Below are 12,364 nucleotides of genomic sequence, written 5' to 3'. Positions count from 1 at the left end.
CTCTATGTAGACCAAGCTAGCCTTGAACTCAAATATCTTCCTACTTCTGACACTGGAGTGTTGGGATTGAAGGCATATGCCACATGTATCTCTTTGTGAGTATGCATATGTTTGTGGGGGTGCCTTCAAAGACTAGAAGAGTGCATCCTATCCCCAGTATCTGGAGTTACAGCTGTTTGTGAGCTGCCTAATGTGGATGCTGGGAATTGAACCCAGGTCCTCTGGAAGAGCAGCAAGTGCTGCAAACCACTGAGCCATCTCTCCAGCGCCTCAGTAAGTGCTCCTCTTTACTGTGTCCACCCTACAAGACATAGGGTTTTGACCTTGAACCTGCTGTGGGCTGGAGGAAAACTGGTTTGGGAGTGAGCTGGCTTGCCTGGAATTTGGTTTGGTGACTGGTTTCAAGAGCTTACTAGCTGGCCTGGAACTTGCCATCTTCCTCCTTCCTCCACTACCTGGGCATGGTGACAGGTGTGAGGGAATCACAGGTGTTTAGTAAGAGGTACCATTTCTGCTTGGTCCATATCCTTGTAAATACTCCGCTCCCCAATTGTCCCCCATCCCAGCCTCCACCTCCTCTCAGGTTTTGCTCTGCTCCTCCTGGAGCCAAGCAAATCAAGGACAAATACAGTTTACAGACTCAGCCACCGCAAGAGAAATGAGAAGGGAGGAAGGAAGTGAACAAAAACCAGCACGGAGTGTGGGACCTCAAATGTCCCACTTCTGGAAGCCCAGGGTGCAGCTGAGGGAAGTGGCTTTGGTGGCACCACCAATAGTAAAGCTGACAAAAGCCAGCACTTCCTGGATCCTGGATTGGATTCACTTTTGTCAGGCAGTTGGGTTCCACGTGCCTTCTATCTCTGAACTCCTTTAGGCTTCGATAGTAGCTCAGCAGAAACCTTCCTCCTGCAACGTGTTCAGCTGGCTGGAGCAAGCCGCCATCTCTCCTCAGCCTCCCCCAGTGCCGTCTCTAGAGCCCCTCTACTGATGCAACCTGATGGCAGGCCACACACGATAGATAGTCCCTCCACAATGGTGACAAGGTCTTATCCAGAGGGGGAGTTTGCCAGGTGTTCTTAGGAGAGGACCCAGCCAGGAATTGCTAGTGCCCGCACCCGCACCCCTTGTTCAGTGTTGCTGCTTGACTTATTGTGGGGCTCTTTCCTCAGAGCTGCCTCAGGCCCCAGCAATGAGGTCAGACATGACAACTGCTGTGCTGTGGCCAGAGCCCCCACCATGCCTCTTTGCTAAACCACAACATGTTTTCCAAACAGTCTGGCCAGTCAGTCAGGCCCGGGGCAGTGGTGGGCAGCAACAGGCTAAGTGTGTCGCTGGGCTGTGTCCCAAAGCCAGGGCTTCCTAAATCAGCACGTTCCTTGTCACTCTTTACTCTGACTTCTGTGCCTAGAAATAGAAAACTCCCCTGCCCTGGTGGGGAAAGAACTAAGCCCTAGTGACAGGGGACTTTGAATTCTCAGGATGGTGACCGAAGGCTGCTAAGAATAGCCAGCCTGAACACAAGCCAGATGGTACCCAGTGTGGTGGCTTCTGTTGTCCTTCGGACATGGGAGGAAGGAGGTTCCTGTGAAGTCCTAGCTCATGGAGCTAGAGGTATGTAGACATACATGGGAGTGAGGACAGGACATGAAAAAGCATCTACCCGATCCTGCCTTCAAGGTCTATAAACCTGGAAAAGCATAGACCCGTGCCCATCTCTTCTAAAATGAAGGCCAGCCGTCTAGAGGGCACCAGCAGCTAGACCAGGTGTATCTGAGGCCTAGGAGCTGGATGACAAGAGCCAGGCAGACCCTGGATATGCCATTCCAACATTTAGCCCTTTTTCTTCTGGTGCAAAAAGTAGGGAACATTCCACAAATATCTGCGTCTTGATCCTCTCGCAGGCTCTCTGAGGAGCAAAGAGGCTGCATATACAAGAACACTGTTTTCACATTGTTTTCAGGGTTGCCTGGGCTGCCCAAGGATTCAAGTAATGACCTCAGTTTGGGATTAGGGTTTAGCGTTTGTTCTCGAAGGCCTGCAGAGTGCTGGGACAAGCTTGCGGAGAAAGCAGATTGAAGACTGAGGAGGAAAGTTGGTAGACCAGTTGCCTGGTAGAGCCTGGGATTTGATCCCTAGCACCACATACACCAGTTGTGGTGGTGCACACCGATGATACAGCACTAGGAGATGCAGTCAGGAGACTCGGAAGTTCAAAGCCAACTTGTTTTGAAAAAGAAAACAAAAAATTCAACCAACGAAACAAAACCAAAGTAAAGAACAACAAAAGAGCAGAACAGGGTTTATACGTACGTATGCCTTCAGAGTCTGTGGGTAGAGCTTAGAGGGAAATACATGCTAACATCTGCAAGGCCTTTGCATCCATCCTCAACCAAATAAAAGACAGAAGAAGGAGACAGAAATGTGAGTATGTGTGTTGTTTGTGTGTGTGTGTGTGTGTGTGTGTGAAGCAGAGGTTGGCACTGGGCATCTGTGCGTGTATGAAGCAGAGATTGGCAGTGGGCATCTGTGTGTGTGAAGCAGAGGTTGGCACTGGGCATGTGTGTATGTGTGTGTGAAGCAGAGGTTGGCACTGGGCATGTGTGTATGTGTGTGTGAGGCAGAGGTTGGCACTGGGCATGTGTGTATGTGTGTGTGAAGCAGAGGTTGGCACTGGGCATGTGTGTATGTGTGTGTGAAGCAGAGGTTGGCACTGGGTATCTGTGTTTGTGTGTGTGAAGCAGAGGTTGGCACTGGGCATCTTCCTCTATCCCTCTACGGTTTACTTATTGTTTTTTTTTTTTTTGAGACAGGATCTCACTATGTAGCCACTACATCCAGCCTTACATTTGTTAATTTGTGTTTTATTTATGAATTTTGTTTTATTTATTTTTGAGACAGGGTCTCATGTTGCTCTGGCTGACCTGAAAACTTGCTGTGTAGACCAGGCTGCTCTTGAACTTGAAAAGCTCTGCCCGCCTCTTCCTCCCAAGGGCCACCACACCCAGCCCCTAGCCACTTTTTACTCATTCATTCGTTTGTTTGTTTGTTTTAGTTTTTTGAGACAGGGTTTCTCTGTAGCCCTGACTGTCGTGGAACACACTCTGTAGACCAGGCTGCCATCGAACTCAGAGATCCACCTTCTGCTGCCCCCAAATGCAGGGATTAAAGGCATGTGCCACCACTGCCCTGCTGCCACTTTGTTTTCTGAGATAGGGTCTCTCACTGAACCCGGAACTCACCGATTTCAGCTAAAGAAGTTAGCCAGCAAACCCCAGGGATCCTCGTGTCTCCATCTTCCAGGTGCTGGGATTACAAGATGCAGAGCCACATCTGACTTATGAGGGTTCTGGGGATCTGAATTGACCTTCTCATGCTTTCGTAGCAAGCATTTTTCCCAGAACCGTCTTGGTAACCCTTGTGTCTGAAACTTTCAGATTCCACAAAAGCACTGTCCGTCAGCTGAGCTAGCCTGAGGGATAGACATAGCCACAGGGGGAATGCAAAAGGCTTCCTGGCTGTGGAATCATTGTCCTAGAAAGAGTCACTCTGGTTCAGCCTTAGGAGCTAGCCTTACTTCCTCAGAGGAACTCTCTTAGGATTTCCTTCCTTCCTTCCTTCCTTCCTTCCTTTCATTTTTTCTGTTTTGTTTTTTGTTTTTTCGAGACAGGGTTTCTCTGTAGCTTTGGAGCCTGTCCTGGAACTAGCTCTTGTAGGTCAGGCTGGCCTCGAACTCACAGAGATCCACCTGCCTCAGCCTCCCGAGCGAGCGCTGGGATTAAAAGCTTGTGCCACCACTGCCCGGCTATGTTTTAGGATTTCTTTTTTAAAAAAAAAAATTTATTTATTTATTTATTATGTATACAATATTCTGTCTGTGTGTATGCCTGCAGGCCAGAGAGGGTACCAGACCACGTTACAGATGGTTGTGAGCCACCATGTGGTTGCTGGGAATTGAACTCAGGACCTTTGGAAGAGCAGGCAATGCTCTTAACCTCTGAGCCATCTCTCCAGCCCCTGTTTTAGGATTTCTATTGCTGTGATGAAACCATGTCCAAAAAAGCAAATTGGGGAGGAAAGGGTTTGTTTGGCTTACTCTTTCACATCACTGTTCATCATTGAAGGAAGTCAGTATCGAAACTCAGGCCAGGGACCTGGAGGCAGGAGCTGATGCAGAGGCCATGGAGGGGAGCTGCTTTCTGGCTTGCTTCATATGGCTTGATCAACCTGCTTTCTCATAGAACCCAGGATTGCCAGCCCAGGCATGGCACCACCCACAAAGGTGCCATCAATTACTAATTAAGAAAATGCCCCACAGGCTTGCCTACAGTGCGATCTTGTGGAGGCGTTTCCTCACTGAGGCTTCCTCCTCTCTGATGACTCTAGCTTGTGTCAAACTGACAGAAAATTAACCAGGACAGAAGCCAAGGTCAGTTGTCCTTCAGGGCCTGTGTACTTGTAGTTTGTCTAAGCCTGGAGCGATCCTTGTTAGAGACTCATCTAACTGCTGCCTTCTCAGCCTTCGGCTGTTTCCTGACTTCTGGTCACCCTGACTAAAGGTGTTCTGGCCCACCTGAGCTCACAGTGCCCTGGGTCATCTGTGTAAACCTGCCCACTATCTCCCAAAGTTGTTTTTATTTGCTTTTTGTGTGGCCATCTCCTAGGGATAAGCTTCTTGGTGGTTCAGGTCACCACTGGGCCTCTAGCATCCAGGGAAGCTCATGGTGCAGAAGAATGAACCCTCAAATATGCCACAAGCCACATGAGCCCATCATTGGATCATAGGTGTGGTGCTAAGTTACCATGTACTGAGAGGAGGGAGGTTGTGGGGGAAGGATTGGGGACAGTTTGAGATGGTGAAGCCCTTACCCAGGGCATGGACCGTGGTCTGGAGAAGGGTTCTTGGGAGTTTTTTCTTCAGAACTCTGGGTGCTTGGACAAAGGGGACCAAGGTAGAGTAAACAGGGACAGCCTCCAGGTGGGCCCCAAGGTGAGTAGGGATTGAAAACAACCCCAGGCCTGAGCCTGGCCTGGAGAGCAGCTGAGGTCTTTCATCTTTATCTCTACAGTGAATGCCCTGAAGCTCCTTGGAGTTTCATAGAGGCCTGCCACAGAACCTGCTTCCCTATAACCCACATCCTTTCTCCTATTGTAGTTTAGCCATGCTAGGATCCTGTTTTTCCCCCTTACACAGAGCAGGCACCCTCTTTCCCCAAGGCCTTTGCACACTGCCCATGCCTGTGCCTCCAACACCCTTCCTGCAGAGACAGGTCCACTTGCCTGACCCCTCACCGCCTTTCAAGTTTTCCTTCCCTCTTCTGTCTCTAAAAGGCCTTGAGCTGGTGAGGTGTTCTAGTGTACAGTGGAATTTGCCACGGAACCTGAGGCCTGAATTCAATCCCTCCATTCTAGCAAGTTGTCCCCTGATTGCCACACGAGCACTGTGGCTAACATGTACCCACACACTCTCACTCACACAAGGCTCTGACCCCTGGTCACCTAGGGGTCATGCAGACGACTCCCCACTCTGCTTCTTAGATGCCCTTCACTGGCTCTCACTTTTTCTCTTCTGTCCATTGTCCACCATCTTGGATCATTGTATGACCTGTTACCTTAATTGTTTAGTTGCTGTCTGGCCTGCTGGAACACAGATGCCCTGAGGACAGCCATTTGGTATCTCCCCATGGGGTACATAGTGCCTGGGCTGGCTTTTGCACACAGGTGCAGTATAGCTACCTACAGGCCTCTGCGTAGGGAGTAAACCAGAAAGAGGCAGACACGGAAAAAGGAAAGCAGCCAGGCAGTCACTGCCACGGCATTGACAAGAGGCTGTGCTGGACAAGCAGGGCATTGGATGACAAGCAATGGAAGAATCATGCTTCCAAAGAGCAAAGAATGCAGGATTTGGCGATGGAGGAGCAGTGGAGTGAGCTGGCAAGATCAAGGATTCCTGCCCAGGCTGCGTTACTGAATGGTAGAAGGGGGACAGAGGAAAGTGGCAACTCCAGGGCCATTTTCTGTTGCTGCCTAGAGACCAGGACTTTATAAATAGAAATTTATGGTGGACATGCAGGGGCATGCCTCTAATCCCAGTATTTAGGAAGCGAGAGCCAAAGGATCAGGAGTTCAAGGCTAATATGAATTATATAGCAAACTTGAGACCAGTTTGAGTCATTATCTCAGGGGAACATAAATAGGCCCCAAGATGTCTCAGCAGGTAAAAGCACTTACCTGAGTTTGATCCCTGGGACACCCATGGTGGAAGGAGAGAACTGAGTCCTGGAAGTTGGCCTCTGTCCCACGCAAGGGCCACAGAGGATACACACACACTTTAAATGAATAAACAAAGAAAATGTAATTTCTTTAAAAGATAAAGATTAAAAATTTAATCTAGGGGTGATGATGGCTCACACCTGTAGTTTCAGCACTCAAGGAGCTAAGGCAGGGAGCTTGCCGAAAATGCCTTGTCTAGCGTGGGTTGTAGGTCAGTTTGGGCTATAGAGTAAGGAGTGGGGCGAGAGGGGATAGTAATAGAGGTGCTTAGTATATAGGAGGGAGGGAGGAGGGAAGGAAAGAAAGGAAAGAGAATCTGACCACCATGTAAAGAAGAGACAGTGAGGGAGAGGCGAGGAGAAGGGAGCACAGGGGTTCATAACTTACAGTTCCAGAGTGAGGCAGGCATCTGGTGAGGGTCTCCTTGCTCTAGGACAACGTGGTGGAGGCATCGTGAGGTGAGACACAAACACATGTTATTTCCCACAGACCCACCCCCAAATACCACTAGCAATTGTGACTAGTGGGGTTACATAGCTAACGTATGGACTGGAGCATTCACTGTGGGCAGCAATGGATGTCCCTATGTCCCTGCAGGAAAGGCAGCAAGGCTAGAGGAGGGAAGAAAGATCTGGTGTTCTGTCCTGAGCAGAGGCTTTTGTAACATCTGCTTGGCACACCGTTCCAATCAGCCGGGCTAGACTGTTGAGAAGAAAGGGTATTTCTGTTCACGAGATTTTGGGGTATATTTTTCTTTTTTGAGACAGGGTTTCACACTGTGCATAGCTCACACTGCCTTTCAACTCACTGTGTAATCTTTTGTGTGTGTGTGTGACAAGGTTTCTCTGTGTGGCCTTAGCTATTCTGGAACTCGCTCTGTAGAACAGGCTGACCTCAAACTCAGAGGTCCTCCTGCCTCTGCCTCCCGAGTGCTGGGATTAAAGGCGTGTGCCATTACTGCCTGGCTCCTAGTCCAACTTCTAACGCTCAGGCACTTTCAGAGGGGATAGCAGGGGATTCCGCAGTACTGCAGTTCGTATGCCAGATGCGTCCATGCTGTCTGCTTCTGTTTTTCGGCAGGCAGGGCTGAGCCCCAGGAGCTCTGTTTTGTGGCGTACACTCAGAGAAACTCAGGCTAAATAAAGGCAGCAGTGGGTCCCTTGTGACTTTGAATGGGACAGAGAGAATATAAGTTCCAGGGTTTTCTGAGACCCACTCTTACTATATGTAGCTCAGGCTGGACTGGATCTCTCTCTCTCTCTCTCTCTCTCTCTCTCTCTCTCTCTCTCTCTGTGTGTGTGTGTGTGTGTGTGTGTGTGTGTGTGTGTGTGCGGTTTTCAAGACAGAGTTTCTCTGTGTAGCCTTGGCTATCCTGGAACTCACTCTGTAGTAGACCAGGCTGGCCTTTGCTTCCCAAGTGGGCACCACCACGGCCCAGCGGGACTGGAACTTTTGACCTTCCTTTTTGCCTCCTCCACCCCTCTCCAGTGCTGGGATTATGGGTGTGTCATCACCACCCCTGGCTTCTTATCAGTCTTTTTAATAGAGTGATAGGCTAAGCTTTGTGTTAGGTGTTGCTTGGGATTTCAGAGTGGAAGCTGTGGTTAATGGGAGTGAAGAGGAGATAAAGGGCCTCTAAAGTCAACAGCACTGCTTAAACTGCAGTACCTTGCTCCTTCCCGGGGACCTTCCTTTACGCCATTCTGGCCTAAGGATTGGAAGTGGAATCATTGCCACAGAATAGGAGACAATTCAAGTTCTACTGTCTGGGTCATCCAGGAATAGGGGAGAAACAGAGACACAGAGAGCAAAAGATGAAGGAGAGAGGACTTTCTGGGGCCTGCAGGTGGTTTCTTGAACAGGATTCTTTTTTCTTTCTTTTCTCAGTGTAGCTTTGACTGTCCTGGAACTCACTCTGTAGACCAGGCTGGCCTCGAACTCACAGAGATCCGCCTGTCTCTGCTGCCTGAGTGCTGGGATTAAAGGCGTGTGCCACAATCGCTTGGCTTGAAAAGGATTCTTACAGGGGCCCCTCATGCTAGAGGAGCATTGTTGGTTTCTGCCTCCCACATCCAGGGGCACCTCCAGGACTTACAGAGACCTGTGGGGGATTCCAGAGTCCAGTGTCCAGAGAGGGTGAATGCTATGACTTCAGCATGGTGCGAATCGCCCCCCCCCACACACACAAGGATTCACATACAGGAAGCTTGCTTTCCAGCTGTGTTGAGGTGGTGACAACTTTAGGCGGTGTGATCTGGTGAGCGGTGATTAGGTGACTGTATCCTAAAGAGATTAATGCAAGTCTCAGTGGAGTGGATTAGCTTTCTTGAAACTGGGTTCTTGCAAAGCAAAAGTCATTACCTGACTCTCTCTTGTCCCCTTCTTTATGCAACTACTATCCTCTCTGCTTCTTTGCCACATTGTTATGCAGCCCTCACGACGACACCAATGCCATGCTGTTGGAAGCTTCTGGGCATCAGAATTATGAGCCAAATAAACCTCTTTACTTTATAAATTGCTCAATCTCAGGTATTTTGTTATACCAACACAAACAGCTTGTCCAGGATCACACACTGAAATTGCCAGCCTTACAGAACAGACCCCTTGTCCTTTCCGAGTCCTTTCCAGACTGCCTGACACCCTTTCTCTTGACAAAGAGCCTAGTGTTGCCATTGAAAGAACTAAATTACCTCATTTTTGAAAGGCGTTATGAATTCAGCTCTATTATGTGGAGTGGGGCAAAGATGTCTCGAGCAGGCATGACATTGTAATTCACATCCCACTCCTTTTATTTATCTTTGCTTGGGTTTGTGTATCTTTGGAAACGGCCTTAAATCATTATTGGAACAAAGTAGGGAGAAAAATAATAATATATAATTACAAATGAGGAATACACCGTATGATCCTATTAATTACCTTCCTTGCAATCTTTATTTTTGGCATTTTGAGAATAATTAAAGGATTAGGCCTCAATTGACGGCAGTGGCGGGTTAGCCTTGAACTCTATAAACAGTAGCAGTACCCTCTAGGAGTAATCTGGTACCATCTGCCACCTGGGGCTCTGTCAGAGCAGCATGAGGGGTTTGCTCTGCCAGTATACTCTGAATATTTATTTACTCTGCTCTGAAGAGAAACTGTGGCAATGGTTGGAAAATAAACCCTAAAGAAAGGAAGAGGCAGAGGAGAGGGGAGAAAGCATGCGGCGTTAACCATTGCCAGCAGACCTAGTGAAGAGGACCATGGCTACTTCAAAAAAGAGAGAAGCTAAATTCTCTTCAAGATTGATCTCTCCTCCAAATCCTTTGTGCCAGCAAGCAGGCCAGGAAGGTCCCAGTGTAGCCACTGGCACCGAACCCATGAAGGCATTCAGCCTTCATTCTGGAGTTTCTGCCAGCTTTATCCTTGGCTTTTCATGCCACAGGAGGAAAAAAAAAAGGCTTCTCCTAGGGACCAGGCAAATAAATTCACTGCAGGACAATGATGTCCTTAGGGGACATCATTTGCATGGCAGGATGCAATGAAGGACATTGACATCAGAGCCTGTTTATGATGAGCCCAGCAAATTCGCTGTCCATGGGTCCTAGAAAGTGTGACATTTACTTGCCCATGTCCCACCATGAGGACAGGGGAAGCAATGACTTGGGTAGCAGTTGGGTTTGGGGGAATCAGGTGGTGAGTATCTAGGCAAACCGTTATGTTTAGTCTCTAGGCATTCATTCCCTCATCTGTGAAATGGTGATTGTAGTTTTCTGTAGGAATGAGATCAGTGTATATTGTATTTGGCAGACAGAAAGAAAGCCCTTAGGAAACTGAAGAAAGTTAATCTGCTCCCCAGATCTCAAAAGCTTCAGGAGAGGAGTTGGGTGGAAGGGGCATGGGGACCCCTTCCCATTCTCTCTCTCTCTCTCTCTCTCTCTCTCTCTCTCTCTCTCTCATTGTAGCAGTGGTGACAAGGACTTTTTGCTTGTTTGCAGGGCTAGAAATGGAACCTAGGGACGTCACACATGCTCAATAAGTGCTCTACTGGCAAGCTGGATCTGGTCCAGCCAGCCCTAAGAGTGATGATGTCCATGGAAGCTTAAAATCCAAGAAACTTACCCAGGAGTGGGAACGGACAAAATGGGTCGTAATATCATCCATTGCAGAGCCACAGTTTAGTATCATCAGGAAGGAGAATAGAGAGGTTTTTCAAACTTCATTCCAGGGTCTGTTTGCTTTGTCTGAGGAGTAAGTCTTTGCCTTGAGTTTCCTGAGAGGAAGGCACTCTTCAGTCTTCATGGAGATGCATTTGCTCAGGTTCCCATGGTGGGCAAGATGGATCAGTTGACACCTGCTGATCCTGAAAGCAAAGAAACACCTTGTATGACATTTACTGCAGTTGGCAAGTGGCCAGGATGACCCAAGAAAGATGTGATTGGAGAAGCTGCATAGGATTTGGTCCCAGAAGCACTTGGTCTGCGGAAACAGTGCAGATGCCTGACTGAGAAGCCATGTACTCGCTCTATGTTGCATGCCGGAGGGGTGCGAAGTTAGGGGAATCCCTGTGGCCACACGTCCTAGATTAGCCATATATAGGTTTGGGGTTTTTTTGGGGGGGAGGAGGGGTAGTTCTAAGAGCTTTAGTTTCCTCAGCTGTAAAGTAGATGGTAGTGTGTAACCACAGGGTTATTAGGGGGCACAATCGAGATTGCATGGAAATGTACCTAGTAAAGAACTGGAAGGGAGCGAAGGTCCTCAATAAACAGTAGCTATTTTTATCCTATACGAATTATTCAAACAGACTCTCGTGCTATGAAGAATAGCACAGCGACATAGTTCCTGTTAGGAGGTCAAAGGCATGGAACTGGGAGAAAAAGACTCAGTGGCCCAGTGCCAGTTATGACCAGAGCCCACATTGATGGGCCCTGAGGGTCTTGAGGAGGAAGAGCCTACAATTTTTGGCACCAGGTAACAGCTGAGTTAGCTGAGCATGGTGGTGTGTACCTGTAACCCTAAGCTATACAGTTAGACCCTGTCTTGAGTGATCAGGAATAGGCAAGGAATACTAAAGGGGTTTGGCTTGATCTTGGCTAAGGGCTCCTGATGTCACCTGGAGATGATATTTTGCACTTGGGAAGACTAAGGGGCCTCCTAGGGATCTTCCAGAAACATGTGCACCCAAGTAAGTCACTTGGCTCCTCTGACCAAGAAAGAGCTGTGTATATTCATCTCATGCTCCCGTGGGTCTTTCCAGATGGTATTTCCTCTTCTTGCCTTGTACTTGACTTAGCTAATTACTTCTGCCTCAGTCTTCCCCAGAACCACAGATCCACTCCCTGCACATTAGCACCACCCCTACAGCTGTCTTGCTTTCTTGAACTTGCTTCAAATATCAGCCTGTGCTACATACAGAATAACAATGTATCAGGCATTCAATCATTCATTCATTTATGTTTCATTCAATCTTTCTTTCATTTTTGTTTTTGAGACAGAGTCTCACCATGCCTGCCTGGAACTCATTATGTAGGCTGTGTCGCCTGCCTCTGCCTCCTAAGTGCACCATCAAACTGAGTCTTTGTTTTGTTGTTGTTTTTTGAAACAGAGTCTCTAATGGCCCAGGCTGGCTCCCAGCTTTCTATGCAACTGAGGATGACCTTGAATTTTTCTTTTCTTCTTCTTTTTTGTTATTGTTGCTTTTGGTTCTTTGAGACAGAGTTGTTTCTTTTTGTAACCTTGACTGTCCTGGAACTAGCTCTGTAGACCAGTCTTCCCTCAAACTTACAGAGATTCACCTGCCTCTGCCTCTGGAGTGCTGAGGTTAAAGGGGCCTTGAATTTCTGATCCTCCAGCATCCACCTTCAGAGTTCTGGGATCACAGAAGTGTGCCACACCCAATTTTTTAAAAGTGTATTTCTGGGGTTGCTAGGGGTAGAAATCAGGGCACTGTAACGAGTGAGTGACATCCCCAGCCCTGGTTTGTTTTTGTGGCAAGGTCTAGCAATGTAACACCAGCTGGAGTGTACTGTCATTCTCAGCTGTAATCAAGTTATACATAGTATGCATGTGCTAGGTACCATGATTGGCGCTAGGAGGGTACAGTCTAGAAAGCTAACAA

At 48.2% G+C, this 12,364-nt stretch overlaps 1 protein-coding gene and 1 long non-coding RNA gene across 2 annotated transcripts in view; one reads left to right on the top strand and one right to left on the bottom strand.

Annotated features, from left to right (window-relative positions):
• Positions 1 to 12,364, top strand: part of LOC121443506 (BCL-6 corepressor) — an 89,803-nt gene that overhangs the window by 21,104 nt on the left and 56,335 nt on the right. The gene's annotated exons all lie outside the window — the stretch shown is intronic.
• LOC121443508 lies at positions 8,322 to 10,385 on the bottom strand. The gene is made up of 3 exons (XR_005973673.1): positions 10,369 to 10,385; positions 8,471 to 8,553; positions 8,322 to 8,371 (listed from the first exon to the last, which is right to left on the bottom strand). It is a non-coding gene; the product is annotated as an uncharacterized LOC121443508 (long non-coding RNA).

Source organism: Microtus oregoni, unplaced genomic scaffold (genome assembly GCF_018167655.1).
Source record: "Microtus oregoni isolate MIOR12 unplaced genomic scaffold, Mior012 000108F_ref0000382, whole genome shotgun sequence".
NCBI lineage: Eukaryota > Metazoa > Chordata > Mammalia > Rodentia > Cricetidae > Microtus > Microtus oregoni.
This window is presented reverse-complemented; position numbering and strand designations above follow the sequence as displayed.